The following is a 13,276-nucleotide window of genomic DNA, read 5'->3' as shown; positions in this document are numbered from 1 at the left end:
GAACCATGAGCCTTTATCCTTTTGTCCACCCCTACTAATGCATCAATGTTATTCCTCCCCTGCCCACAAACAGGAATTATTCTCCAATCATAATCTGAACCACTCTAGGAACTTCCTTTCTACCACATGTATATATTTTTTTCTCTCTCACCTATTGTCTCTTTCCAATTCTATCCATTTCTCTCTCGCTCTCTCCAGTTCTCGCTCTCTCCAGTTCTCGCTCTCTCCAGTTCTCGCTCTCTCCAGTTCTCGCTCTCTCCAGTTCTCGCTCTCTCCAGTTCTCGCTCTCTCCAGTTCTCGCTCTCTCCAGTTCTCGCTCTCTCCAGTTCTCGCTCTCTCCAGTTCTCGCTCTCTCCAGTTCTCGCTCTCTCCAGTTCTCGCTCTCTCCAGTTCTCGCTCTCTCCAGTTCTCGCTCTCGCCAGTTCTCGCTCTCGCCAGTTCTCGCTCTCGCCAGTTCTCGCTCTCGCCAGTTCTCGCTCTCTCTCCAGTTCTCGCTCTCTCTCCAGTTCTCGCTCTCTCTCCAGTTCTCGCTCTCTCTCCAGTTCTCGCTCTCTCTCCAGTTCTCGCTCTCTCTCCAGTTCTCGCTCTCTCTCCAGTTCTCGCTCTCTCTCCAGTTCTCGCTCTCTCTCCAGTTCTCGCTCTCTCTCCAGTTCTCGCTCTCTCTCCAGTTCTCGCTCTCTCTCCAGTTCTCGCTCTCTCTCCAGTTCTCGCTCTCTCTCCAGTTCTCGCTCTCTCTCCAGTTCTCGCTCTCTCTCCAGTTCTCGCTCTCTCTCCAGTTCTCGCTCTCTCTCCAGTTCTCGCTCTCTCTCCAGTTCTCGCTCTCTCTCCAGTTCTCGCTCTCTCTCCAGTTCTCGCTCTCTCTCCAGTTCTCGCTCTCTCTCCAGTTCTCGCTCTCTCTCCAGTTCTCGCTCTCTCTCCAGTTCTCGCTCTCTCTCCAGTTCTCGCTCTCTCTCCAGTTCTCGCTCTCTCTCCAGTTCTCGCTCTCTCTCCAGTTCTCGCTCTCTCTCCAGTTCTCGCTCTCTCTCCAGTTCTCGCTCTCTCTCCAGTTCTCGCTCTCTCTCCAGTTCTCGCTCTCTCTCCAGTTCTCGCTCTCTCTCCAGTTCTCTCTTCCTCTCTCATGATTCCTGAAATAAAGTGAGGGAGCCAAAAAAATAATTGCACAGTTATGTCATATAACCGTATAACCATATAAACATATAACCACTTACAGCACAGAACAGGCCAGTTCGGCCTTACGAATCCATGCCGTAACAAATCCCCACCCTCCTAGTCCCACTGACCAGCATCCGGTCCATACAACTCCAGTCCTCCCCTATCCATGTAACTATCCAGTCTTTCCTTAAATGTAACCAATGATCCCGCCTCGACCACGTCTGTCGGAAGCTCATTCCACATCCCTACCACCCTTTGCGTAAAGAAATTTCCCCTCATGTTCCCCTTATAATTTTCCCCCTTCAATCTTAAACCATGCCCTTTAGTTTGAATCTCCTCCACTCTTAATTGAAAAAGCCTATCCACGTTTACTCCGTCTGTCCCTTTTAAAATCTTAAACACATCTATCAAGTCCCCTCTCAATCTTCTACGCTCCAGAGAAAAAAGGCCCAGTCTGCACAACCTTTCCCTGTAACTCAAACCTTGAAATCCTGTCAACATTCTCGTGAAACTTCTCTGCACTCTCTCTATTTTGTTTATATCTTTCCTATAATTTGGTGACCAAAACTGTACACAGTACTCCAAATTTGGCCTCACCAATGCCTTGTACACCAATGCCTTGTACACCAATGCCTTGTCCTTGCTCCTCTTTCCCTCAAGTGGCTCATACTCAAAAATATTTATGAATTCAGCAATAAATATACCCCAAAGCAACACTTCACTTGTGAATAGTTTACTGCATCCGATGCTCCCAATGCAGCCTCTTTTACGTTGAGGAGAATGGGATGCAAACTGGGAGCTCTTCACTCTATTCACTGCAGCAGCAAGGACCTCCCAGTGGCCAACTACTTCAATTCCACACCCATTATGTCTATCAATTGCCACAGGTGTGGCAAAGTTGAGGCCATCCACAAATTGGAGAAACAACATCTTGTACAGGTGCAGAGCATTGGTTCAGTGAGGTTTTCCAGCTGATGATATCAGTTGTAATGTGTAAAGGATCCTCAACTTGCATTCATCTGCACATATGACCAAATATAGAAAAAATATAAAATTTACACGGTTTATGTTGTATTTGACAAATTAATAGGGATTATTAGGGATACAGTGCATGTAAGGACCAAAATGTGCGAACTTACCTTGTTAGTTCGCGTCCCGGTGTCCATAGGCTGAGCCTGGTCATTTTAATTCTTGTGCGCATGCACGAGTCTTTGTTTGGTGCATGCGCAGTGGGTTTGGTATTGGAGTTTGGTTGGTGTATGCGGTGTGAGTTCAGGTATTGGAGTTCAGTTGGTGCATGCGCTACGATTAAGGGTGTGAATTCAATGTGGTCAGGGCACTTAACTCTCACACATGTGCCAACCAAACTCCAATTCCTGAAACCACCCAATGTGTGCCAACCGAACTCTAAAACATTAACCCATCATGCATGCACCATCCGAATTCCAATATGCAAACCCACCGCACATCCCCCCCCAACCGAACTCCAATATGCGAAGCCACCGTGCATGCGCTAACCGAACTAACAAGATAAATATGCACATTTTGGCTTTTACATGCCCTGTATCCCTGTTATAGTTTGTCAAATACAACAAAAATCTATGATGATTAAAAAGTTTGCTTTAAGATTTAAGTCCTCCACATACGCAGATAAAATTCCTACTTCCATCCATTCCAAGATACGACCGATCCTTCAGTCCCAATTACAGTTGTAAGTCGGGGACTACCTGTATTCCATCTCGGCAGTCTCCATCCAGACTACATCAATATCGACTTCAACAATTTTTGTTAGCCCCTCCCTGGTTTCTCTCTTTTCCTTCAGTTCACAACTCCTTTCTCGCCCTTCTCCTATCAGAGAGCTATATTTTTTTTAGTTCTCTCCCCTGTCACATCTCAGCTTTTTTTTCCTTCTACCCTCCCTCCTGTATCACCAATTTCCTCTTACCCGTTAGTCAGTGCTCCTTCCCTTCCCCCAGCTCCCCACCTTTTCGTTTAGGCGTCTACCTGACTTTCAACACTCCTGAGGAAGGGCTCAGGCCTGAAATGTTGACTGTCTATGAATGCTGCATAAATTGCAATTTTCTCCAGCACTTTTCTGTACACCACTTGACTTTAAAATATACAGATTTTCTTGTTTACCTTCTTCAATATCTCTACTAGGATATTGTTTTTCTGCTCTCATGAAATTAATCTGATTCTGCTTTCTATGCTTCCTTGAAACCACATTTCTTCCACTTTATTTAATCCTACTGGTTTCACTGGTCAACTTATAAAACTACTAATTTATTAGGGTGGCATGGTTAGTGTAACAGTTAGTGCAATGGTGTTACATTGTCAGTGACCAGGACTAGGGTTCGAATCCGGTGTTGTCTGTAAGGAGTTTGTATGTTTGTCCGGTTTCATTCCACCATTCAAAAATGAACAAGGGTTCCGTTTTTTTAACTCTTCCTTGGATCTGTGCTGATAACAAAAACAAGTCAATTCTTGAAAAGGTCTTGTGTCTATTTCAGTAGTGTGAATATTCTCTCTCTTTTTGGTGTTGTTTCCTCCATATATCAATTAGTTTCATATCCTCCATTGCTTTCAGTGTAAATTTAGTTACTTTATTCTTATTGTTAATTATCTTCCCAGTTTTGTCCATCATTGGGTCCAAGTTGAAGTTGAAATCCCCTCCAAGCAAGATATGTCCCTGTGTATCTGCTATCATGAGGAAGATGTTTTGCATGAATAGTTGATCTTCTTTGTTAGGTGCATAGATGTTTAGTAAATTCCCAAATTCAGAATAAATCTGGCACTTTGTCATTACGTATCTACCTGCTGGATCTGTTATTTCTTTTATGCTGATTGGTAGATTTTTGTTGAGTAATATAGCTACTCCCCTGGATTTTGAATTGTATGATGATGCCACTACATGGGCTACCCAGTCTTTTCAATTTACTGTGTCCTATCTCAGTTAAGTCTGTTTCTTGCACAAAAGCAATGTCGATTTTTTCTTTTTTAGTAATGTCAGTAGCCTCCTCCTTTTAATTTGGTTGTGTATTCCATTAATATTTACAGTCATGAAATTTAATGTACCCATCTTATACTTCTTTTTTCAATTCTCTCTCATCTCCTCAACTCTTCCATCTTTTTTTCAATATTAAAAAAAAAATTATTTTGGCACATTACAATACACGACAACACAGTTAAAAAACAAATTATCCTAGAAACCCCTACTAAAATTAATACATAAAATATTCCTATCCAAAATAATGAAAGTCCCCCTGTTTTGGGTTATCTTTGGCTCCTTTCCAGACAACCACAATTCCCTTATCTATTTGGGTTGTGGTAATAACCACAAGCGTCAACACATTTTGCAGTAGTAGTTCTTTTCCTCTCCCTAGCCCACTTCAGAGAAATACTATATATTTTCAAAAATGCAACAAAGCTTTTTTCCCCTTTTTTTCTTATCTTTCTCCCCTTCTTATCTTCTTCAAACTTCAACTTTATATTTACATTATTATCTTTACAGTTAATCTCTATACTTTGTTTTGATAGTCTTTTTTTAATACTTCTCATTTCGTTGTCTGTTCGGCAGTTGTTTAGCAAAGTATTGGGTATCCTTCGGGTCTGAGAACAGTCTATTTCTTTCCCCTGGAATGAATACTTTTAATATTGCTGGAGGTCATAGATTAAAATTATATCCTTTCTTCCATAGCATCTGCTTTGTCAAGTTAAATTCTTTCTAATTCTTTAAGAGCTCGAAGCTGTTGTCTGAATAGAAAAATATTTTTTGTCCTTTATATTCCAGAGGCTGCTTATTTTCTTTTACTTTATCTTTTGCCCGGTCTAATATTTTTTCTCTTGTTGTGTGTCTTAGTAGTTTTATTATTATGGAATGTGGTTTTTGGTTTGAATAAGGCTTTGGTGCCAATGTTCTATGTGCTCTTTCAACTTGTATTTTATCTTGTAGTTTTTCTGCTTCCAAGACTTGTGGGATCCATCTTTTTATTAACTCCTTTATATCTGATCCTTCTATGCCTTCTTGTACTAAACCATATAACCATATGCAGCACAGAACAGGCCAGTTTGGCCCTACTAGTCCATACCGGAACAAATCCCCACCCTCCTAGTTCCACTGACCAGCACCTGGTCCATACACCTCCAATCCTCTCCCCTCCATGTAATTATCCAGTCTTTCCTTAAATGTAAATAACGTCCTTGCTTCAACCACCTCTTCTGGAAGCTTATTCCATATCCCAACAACCCTTTCTCCTCATGTTCCCCTTATAATTTTCCCCCTGCAATCTTAAACCATGGCCTCTGGTTTGAATATCCCCCAGTCTTAATTGGAAAAAGCCTATCCACGTTGACTCTCTCTGTCCCTTTTAAAAATCTTGAACACCTCCATCAAATCCCCCCTCAATCTTCTACGCTCCAGAGAAAAAGCCCCAGGCTGCTCAACCTTTCTCTGTAACTCAAACCCTAACATCCTGTCAACATTCTTGTGAACCTTCTCTGCACTCTCTCTATTTTGTTTATATCCTTCCTATAATTCGGTGACCAAAACTGCACACAGTATTCCAAACTTGGCCTCACCAATGCTTTGTACAATTTCATCATAACATCCCAACTCTTGAATTCAATACTCCGATTTATGAAGGCCAACATTTCAAATGCCTTCTTCACCACTCTATCTACCTGAGTATCAACTTTGAGGGTACTATTTACCATAACTCCTAAATCCCTTTGTTGCTCTGCACTCCTCAATTGTCTACCATTCAATGTATATGACCTATTTAGATTTGCCTTTCCAAAATGCAACACTTCACACTTATCCGTATTAAATTCCATCAGCCATTTCTCAGCCCACTCCTCTAGCTTTCCTATATCTCTTTTTAAGCTACAGTAATCTTCCTCACTGTCCACAATACCATCAATCTTTGTATCATTTGCAAACTTACTTATCCAATTCTCCACCCCTTCTTCTAGATCGTTAATATATATAACAAACAATAGTGGACCCAGGACTGATCCCTGAGGAACTCCACTAGTCACCGGCCTCCAATTTGACAAACAATTTTCTACCAGTACTCTCTGACACCTCCCATCCAACCATTGCTGAATCCATTTCACTACCTCCTTATTTATACCTAATGCCTCCACTTTTTTTCCTAACCTCCTGTGGGGAACTTTGTCAAAAGCTTTACTAAAGTCTAAATAGACAACATCCACAGCCTTCCCTTCATCAATCTTTTTTGAAACCCCCTCGAAAAACTCTATAAGGTTTGTTAAGCATGATCTACCCCTGACAAAACCATGCTGACTACTTCCTATCAATCCCTGTTCTTCCAAATATTTGTAAATGCCATCCCTCAGAACACTTTCCATCAACTTACCCACCACACATGTCAGACTCACAGGTCTATAATTTCCTGGCTTACATTTGGACCCTTTCTTAAACAACGGACGGAACAACATGAGCCATGCTCCAATCCTCTGGTACTACCCCCGTGACCAGTGACATCCTAAATATCTCTGTTAATGTCCCCACTATCTGTACACTAGTCTTCCTGAGTGTCCTTGGGAATACATTGTCCGGACCTGGAGATTTGTCCACCTTTATCTTTTTTAACACTGCCATCACTACTTCCTCAGTTGTCGTTATATGTTTCATGACCTCCCCACTATTTTTCTTTACTTCAACTGGTACAATATTTTTTTCCCTAGTAAATACCGAGGAAAAGAAATCATTTAAAATTTCCCCCATCTCCTCTGACTTTTCACATAGCCTACTCTCCCTATCTACAAGGGGTCTAATTTTATTCCTCACTAAACTTTTACTTTTAATGAACCTATAGAAACCCTTTGGATTTATTCTTACTCTGCCTGCCAAAGCCTCTTCGTGCCTCTTTTTGGCCTTTCTAATTTCTTTCTTAAGATTTTTTCTACACACCTTGTAGTCCTCTTTCAATTTCTCATCACCCTGCTGTTTATACCTCTTGTATACCTCCCTCTTTCTCCTAACCAAATTTCTAATATTCCTTGAAAACCAAGGCTCCCTCTGACTTCCAGCCTTTCCTTTGATCCTCACTGGGACATATCTACTTTGTACTCTCAAAATTTCTTCTTTGAATATTCTCCATTTTTCATTTACATCCTTTCCTGAAAAAAATCATGTCCCACTCAATATTCCCCAAAGCCATTCTCATTCTTTGCTTTTCTCCAATCCAGAACCTCAACTTTAGGCCCTTCTTTGCTCTTCCCTAAAACTAATAGAGTTGTGATCACTAGACCCAATTTGTTCTCCAACATTAACCTCAGACACCTGACCTATCTCGTTCTCTAACAGGAGATCCAGTATTACACCGTCCTGAGTCGGTTCCTCTACGTATTGATTAAGAAAACTACCTTGCACACATTTGACAAACTCTAGCCCATCCAGCCCTCTTACTGTATGGGTATCCCAATCAATGTGAGGGAAGTTAAAATTTCCCATGATCACTACCTTATATTTATTACACATATATGCTCTCTCCTTACAAATTTGTTTTTCCAATTTTCTTGGCCCATTTGTTGGCCTTTAATATACTGCTATTAGTACTCTCATGCCTCCTCCACCCCTCAATTCCACCCAAACAGTCTCACTGGACGATCCCTCCAAACCATCCTGCCACCTCACGGCAGTAATGTCCTCCTTAACAAGCAGAGAAACTCCTCCCCCTTTTTTACCCCCTGTTCTATCACATCTAAAACATTTGTAATCTGGAATATTTAGTTGCCAGTCCTGACCAACCTGTAATCAGGTCTCACTAATTGCCACAACATCATGATTCCAAGTGCCAATCCATGCTCTAAGCCAGGGGTGTCAAACTCAAATTCACAGAGGGCCAAAATTAAAAACTTGGACTGTCGTGGGCCAAACTAAATATTTATTGAAAATTTTCAACAACATCTGCATGTTTTCTCTTCTTTCAACATATGTAATATTAAACTTTTTCTTATTAAAATAAATGTTTAATAATAGTTTTGGTTAAACTCTTTCCAGAAGAAGCATTAACAAATGAGAAATAAAATATTCAATAAATAATATTTCTCTATAGCCTTTAAGCTCCTTTTAAATGTATTTTTTTTTCACAAGCCAACAAGTCAAAAAAATAACAACTTGCTTCAATGAAAATCCAATCTTTCAACTATGAACAGTCCAAAGTGAACCAAAGAAAATATGAATCCAAGCTTAGCTTGCTACACTGTGATTTACTCTGATGCACCTGGGTCTAAACCAGATACTTGATATCTCTTCTTAGATGCAAGTTCATCAAACTGTGGGGTCAGAGTTTGCCTCCCACCTGTCTTGAAAGGTCCTGTTTTCTGTCTTTCGTTTGGCCATTTTTCGTAAGGGGTTTATTACATGTGAGTTGGGCAACAGGTCGCAGATGCTAATGAAAGTAAAGAGAGGAAGTGGGGGCGATTAGCGAGCTGACGGGCCGGCGCCAACACATTTGCAAAGCATTCTGGGATTTGTAGTATTAGCTGTGCATGAGCTATACTGGCGCGGCGGACAGCGGGCCAGCTCTAATACATATTTGATATGATCTTGCGGGCCAAATATAATTATATTATGGGCCAAATTTGGCCCGCGGGCCTGAGTTTGGCATGTGTGCTCTAAACTCATCTACCTTGTTCACTATGCTTCTTGCATTAAAGTACATGCATTTCAGAGAATGACCCTCACATATATTCCCTATTCTACCTTTTACCTTAACCTCCATCCTTACTTTGTTATCTTTATCATTCTTAACTAGGTGGCCATACACCCGAGACACTGCTCGCAAACTCTGCTCCCCACCCCCCTGCCAAACTAGTTAAACCCTCCCCCACAGCTCTAGCAAATCTGCTTGCCAGGATATTGGTCCCCCTCCAGTTCAAGTGGAGCCCGTCCCTTTTATACAGGTCCGACTTTCCCCAGAAGAGATCCCAATGATCCAAAAATCTTATCCCCTGCCCCCTGCACCAGCTCTTTAGCCACACATTCATCCTCCACATCCTCCTATTACTACCCTCTCTAGCGTGTGGCACCGGCAGCAATCCAGAGATTACTACCTTAGAGGTCCTGTTTTTTAACTTCTTGCCTAATTCTATGTATTCCTATTTCAGGACCTCATCCCCACTTCTAACTAAGTCATTGGTCCCCACATGGACCACGACTTCTGTTTGCTCATCTTCCCCTTGCAGAATTCTGTGAACTTGATCAGAGACATCCCTGACCCTAGCACCAGGGAGGCAACAGACCAACCTGGATCCCTGATCTCGTCCAACAAACCTCCTATCTGTCCTTCTGACAAGTGAGTCGCCAACCACACTGACCCTGTTCTTATCCCTCCTTCCATTCTGAGCCTCAGGGGCAGCCTATGTGCCAGAGACTTGACCCCCATGACTCATCCCTGGTAGGCTATTCGCCCCCCCAGCAGTATCCAATGCCGAATACATGTTGCTGAGGGGCACTTCCATAGGGGTACTCTGCACTGGCACTCTCCCTCCTTTCCTTACAGTCACCCAATTCCCTGACTCCTGCCTTCTAGGGGTGGCTGTCTCCCTGTAACTCCTCTCTATCACTGCCTCTGCTTCCCTTATGATCCTCAGTTCATCCAATTGCAACTCAAGCTCCCTAACACGGTCGCTCATGAGTTGCAATTGGATGCACTTTTTGCAGGTGTAGTCGTCAAGAACAGCTGTGCTGTCTCTGACTTCCTACATCCCACAATTGGAGCATTTGACTACCCCAGCTGACTTCATTACCTCCTTTCTCAATATATATAGGTTATTTAAAAAGAAAAACTAAACAAATAATACTAAAAGACTAACCAAAAAGGACACCTTACCACACAGGGAGCTCCTTCTTACCAAAGTCCCTCGAGCCAAAGTTCCAAGTCTCCACTCCTTCACTGCCCCACTCCTCACTGGCCGCTCCCTCCCCTTTCACTCCTTTTATTGGCCCCTTGACCAATTAACCCTGTCAATTTCACCAAGCTCCTCCTCCTCCGACTCACAGCCCGTCTCTCTCCGAGCTCCTCCTCCGACTCCCAGCCGAAACAAGTAGGCCAAGTCCCGGCAAGTCCCCAACTTAAATAGCTTACCTTCTCATCACTTTCACCAAGCTCCTCCTCCTCTGACTCACAGCCCGACTGTGATAATAAAGCAAGATTATTATCAGATCACCCTCCCCTGTTATTAACAATTGAATTAGAGGATGCCCCACTAAAGGCATATAGATGGAGACTAAATCCTACACTGTTAAAAGGATAAGATTTCAAAGAATATATTGAACAACAAATTAAAATATACTTCAAGATAAATATGGAATCAGTAAAAGATAAATTCATTTTATGGGATGCAATGAAGGCCTTTATTAGAGGTCAAATAATTAGCTATACAACTAAAATTAAAAAGGAATATAATCGGGATGTAGAACAGTTGGAAAAAGAGATAACAATCATAGAAAATGAATTAGCAGAAAGAGAAGATACAGAGAAAAAGAGAGAACTGACAGAAAAAAATTAAAATATGAAACATTAAATCATATAAAGTAGAGAAAAATATAATGAAAACAAATCAAAAATATTATGAACTGGGAGAGAAAACACACAAAATATTGGCCTGGCAATTTAAAACAGAACATGCTAAAGGAACCATTCTAGCAACAAGAAAAGATGATAACCAGATCAGATATAATCCATTGGAGATTAATGACAATTTTAAAAGATTCTATAAACAATTATACCAAACTGAAAATAAAGAAAAAAATGACGAAATTGATGAATTTTTATCTAACATTGAACTAACACATCCTCAAATAAAAGAACAAAATAAATTGACAGAACCTTTTGAGACTGAAGAAATACAAGACATATTAATAAAACTACCAAACAATAAAAGACCAGGTGAAGATGGATTCCCTATAGAGTTTTATAAAGTTTTTAAGGATCTATTAATCCCTCCCCTCCTAGAAGTAATAAATCAAGTAGGAGAGACCCAAAACTTATCAAAATCATGTAAAACAGCAATAATTACAGTAATCCCAAAAGAGGGAAAAGACCCGCTATTGCCATCTTCATACAAACCGATATCATTATTGAATACAGATTATAAATTAATAGCAAAATTACTAGCAAACAGACTAAATGATTATGTACTGAAACTAGTAAGGGAAGACCAAACTGGATTTGTTAAAAAAGGACGAGCAGCTGATAATGTTTGTAAACTTATTAATTTAATAAATGCAGCACAAATAAATAAAATGCCAATGGTACCTGTTAAGCTAGATGCAGAGAAAGTGTTCGATAGGGTAGAGTGGAACCATTTGTTTAAAGTGTTACAGAAATTTAAACTACTGGAAAAATTTATTAACTACTTTAGAGCATTATATAATGGACCATTAGCAAAGGTAGTAATAAATGGATATGTATCAGATCATTTTAAATTAAGCAGGTCAACAAGACAGGGATGCCCATTATCCCCTTCACTGTTCTCTTTGGTTATTGAACCACTAGCCGAGTTGATAAGGAAGGAAACTATGATAAAAGGAATAAAAATAAAAGGGAATATAAAATCAACCTATTTGCAGCTGACATCATAGTATATTTAACAGAACCAGATAAGTCAATAAAAAAAAAACTACATATGAAACTGAAAGAATATGGAGAGATATCAGGGTACAAGATTAACACCAATAAAAGTCATTCAGAATTTTTAAAAAATACCCTTTTCAAATGGCAATCACAGGCAATATGTTACCTTGGTATCAAAATAGATAACAACCTAAAACATTTATACAAATTAAATTATCAACCATTAATTAAAAAATACAGGAAGATCTAGAGAATTGGAAAGAACTACTGTTAACTTTAATAGGAAGAGTAAACTGTATTAAGATTAATGTATTCCCATGAGTGTAATATCTATTCCAAATGTTACCAATCCCCCTGACAGAGAAATATTTTGCAAAGCTGAAGAAAATAGTAAGGAAATTTTTATGGAAAGGGAAGAAATCAAGAATAGCACTAGAAAAAATAACATGGAGTTAGAAACAAGGAGGGTTACAGCTACCAAACTTCACAAATTATTACAGGCCAGGACAATTAAGGTATTTATCAGATTTTTATCAGAGAGGAGAAAAACCGAACTGGACTAAGATAGAATTAGACAAATTGGGAGAAAATATCCTGGAACACATACTTTAAAAATGGGATGAAAAATTGGTGCAATATAACAATTCACCAGTACTACATCACATACTTAAATTATGGAAAAAATACACCTGGAAGAAAAAAGGTAAATTATCAAATACCAAAAATGATATTAACACAAAACCCATTAATCCCCTTTACAATAGACAATTTATTTTTCAAGGAATGGGATAGAAAAGGAATCAATAAAATAGAAGATTGCTTTTTGGGAAATAATTTATTAACATTTGAGCAATTAAAAGATAAAATTTGAATAACACCAAGTACAATATTTACATTTTGCCAATTGAAAACTTATCTAAAAGATATATTGGGAAATAGCTTGAGATTACCAGAAAGTAGCAACTATGAATATTTAATCACTGACACAGTGATAATTAAAAAAATTATTACAAACATGTACATCAAATTACAATATAAAGAAGATGAAATAAAGTATAAACCAAAACAAAGTTGGGAAAAATATTTAATACAGAGATAAAGAACGAAACATGGGAGAAGTTATGTATAGGAACAATGAGGAACAAAATAAATAGTAAATGATGTATGATTTAATATAACTGGCTACACAGATTATATATTGCTCCTCAGAAATTAAAAGAATGGTACCCAACAGCATAGGATAGATGTTTTTGCTGCAAAAAAGAGATTGGATCAACATTACATGCAATTTGGACATGCTCAGAAGTAAAAACTTTCTGGGAAGATCTAAACCCAATATTAAACAAAATCACAAAAAATAATATACCAAAAATCCAAAAAATTTTCTGTTAAATAATAGAAAAGACAAAAAATTAGGACTAAAATTAGACAAAGCCCAAACAAAATTTATTATGATAGCTCTAGCAGTAGCCAAAAAATGTATTATGAACACCTGGAAATTGGAAGCAAAATACAAC

At 39.4% G+C, this 13,276-nt stretch overlaps 1 protein-coding gene across 8 annotated transcripts in view; it reads left to right on the top strand.

The window, feature by feature from the left end:
* The window catches only part of LOC138760836 (KH domain-containing RNA-binding protein QKI), a 628,685-nt gene that overhangs the window by 186,612 nt on the left and 428,797 nt on the right, over nucleotides 1-13,276 (top strand). The window lies entirely within an intron of this gene.

Source organism: Narcine bancroftii, chromosome 4 (assembly GCF_036971445.1).
Source record: "Narcine bancroftii isolate sNarBan1 chromosome 4, sNarBan1.hap1, whole genome shotgun sequence".
Lineage (NCBI taxonomy): Eukaryota > Metazoa > Chordata > Chondrichthyes > Torpediniformes > Narcinidae > Narcine > Narcine bancroftii.
This window is presented reverse-complemented; position numbering and strand designations above follow the sequence as displayed.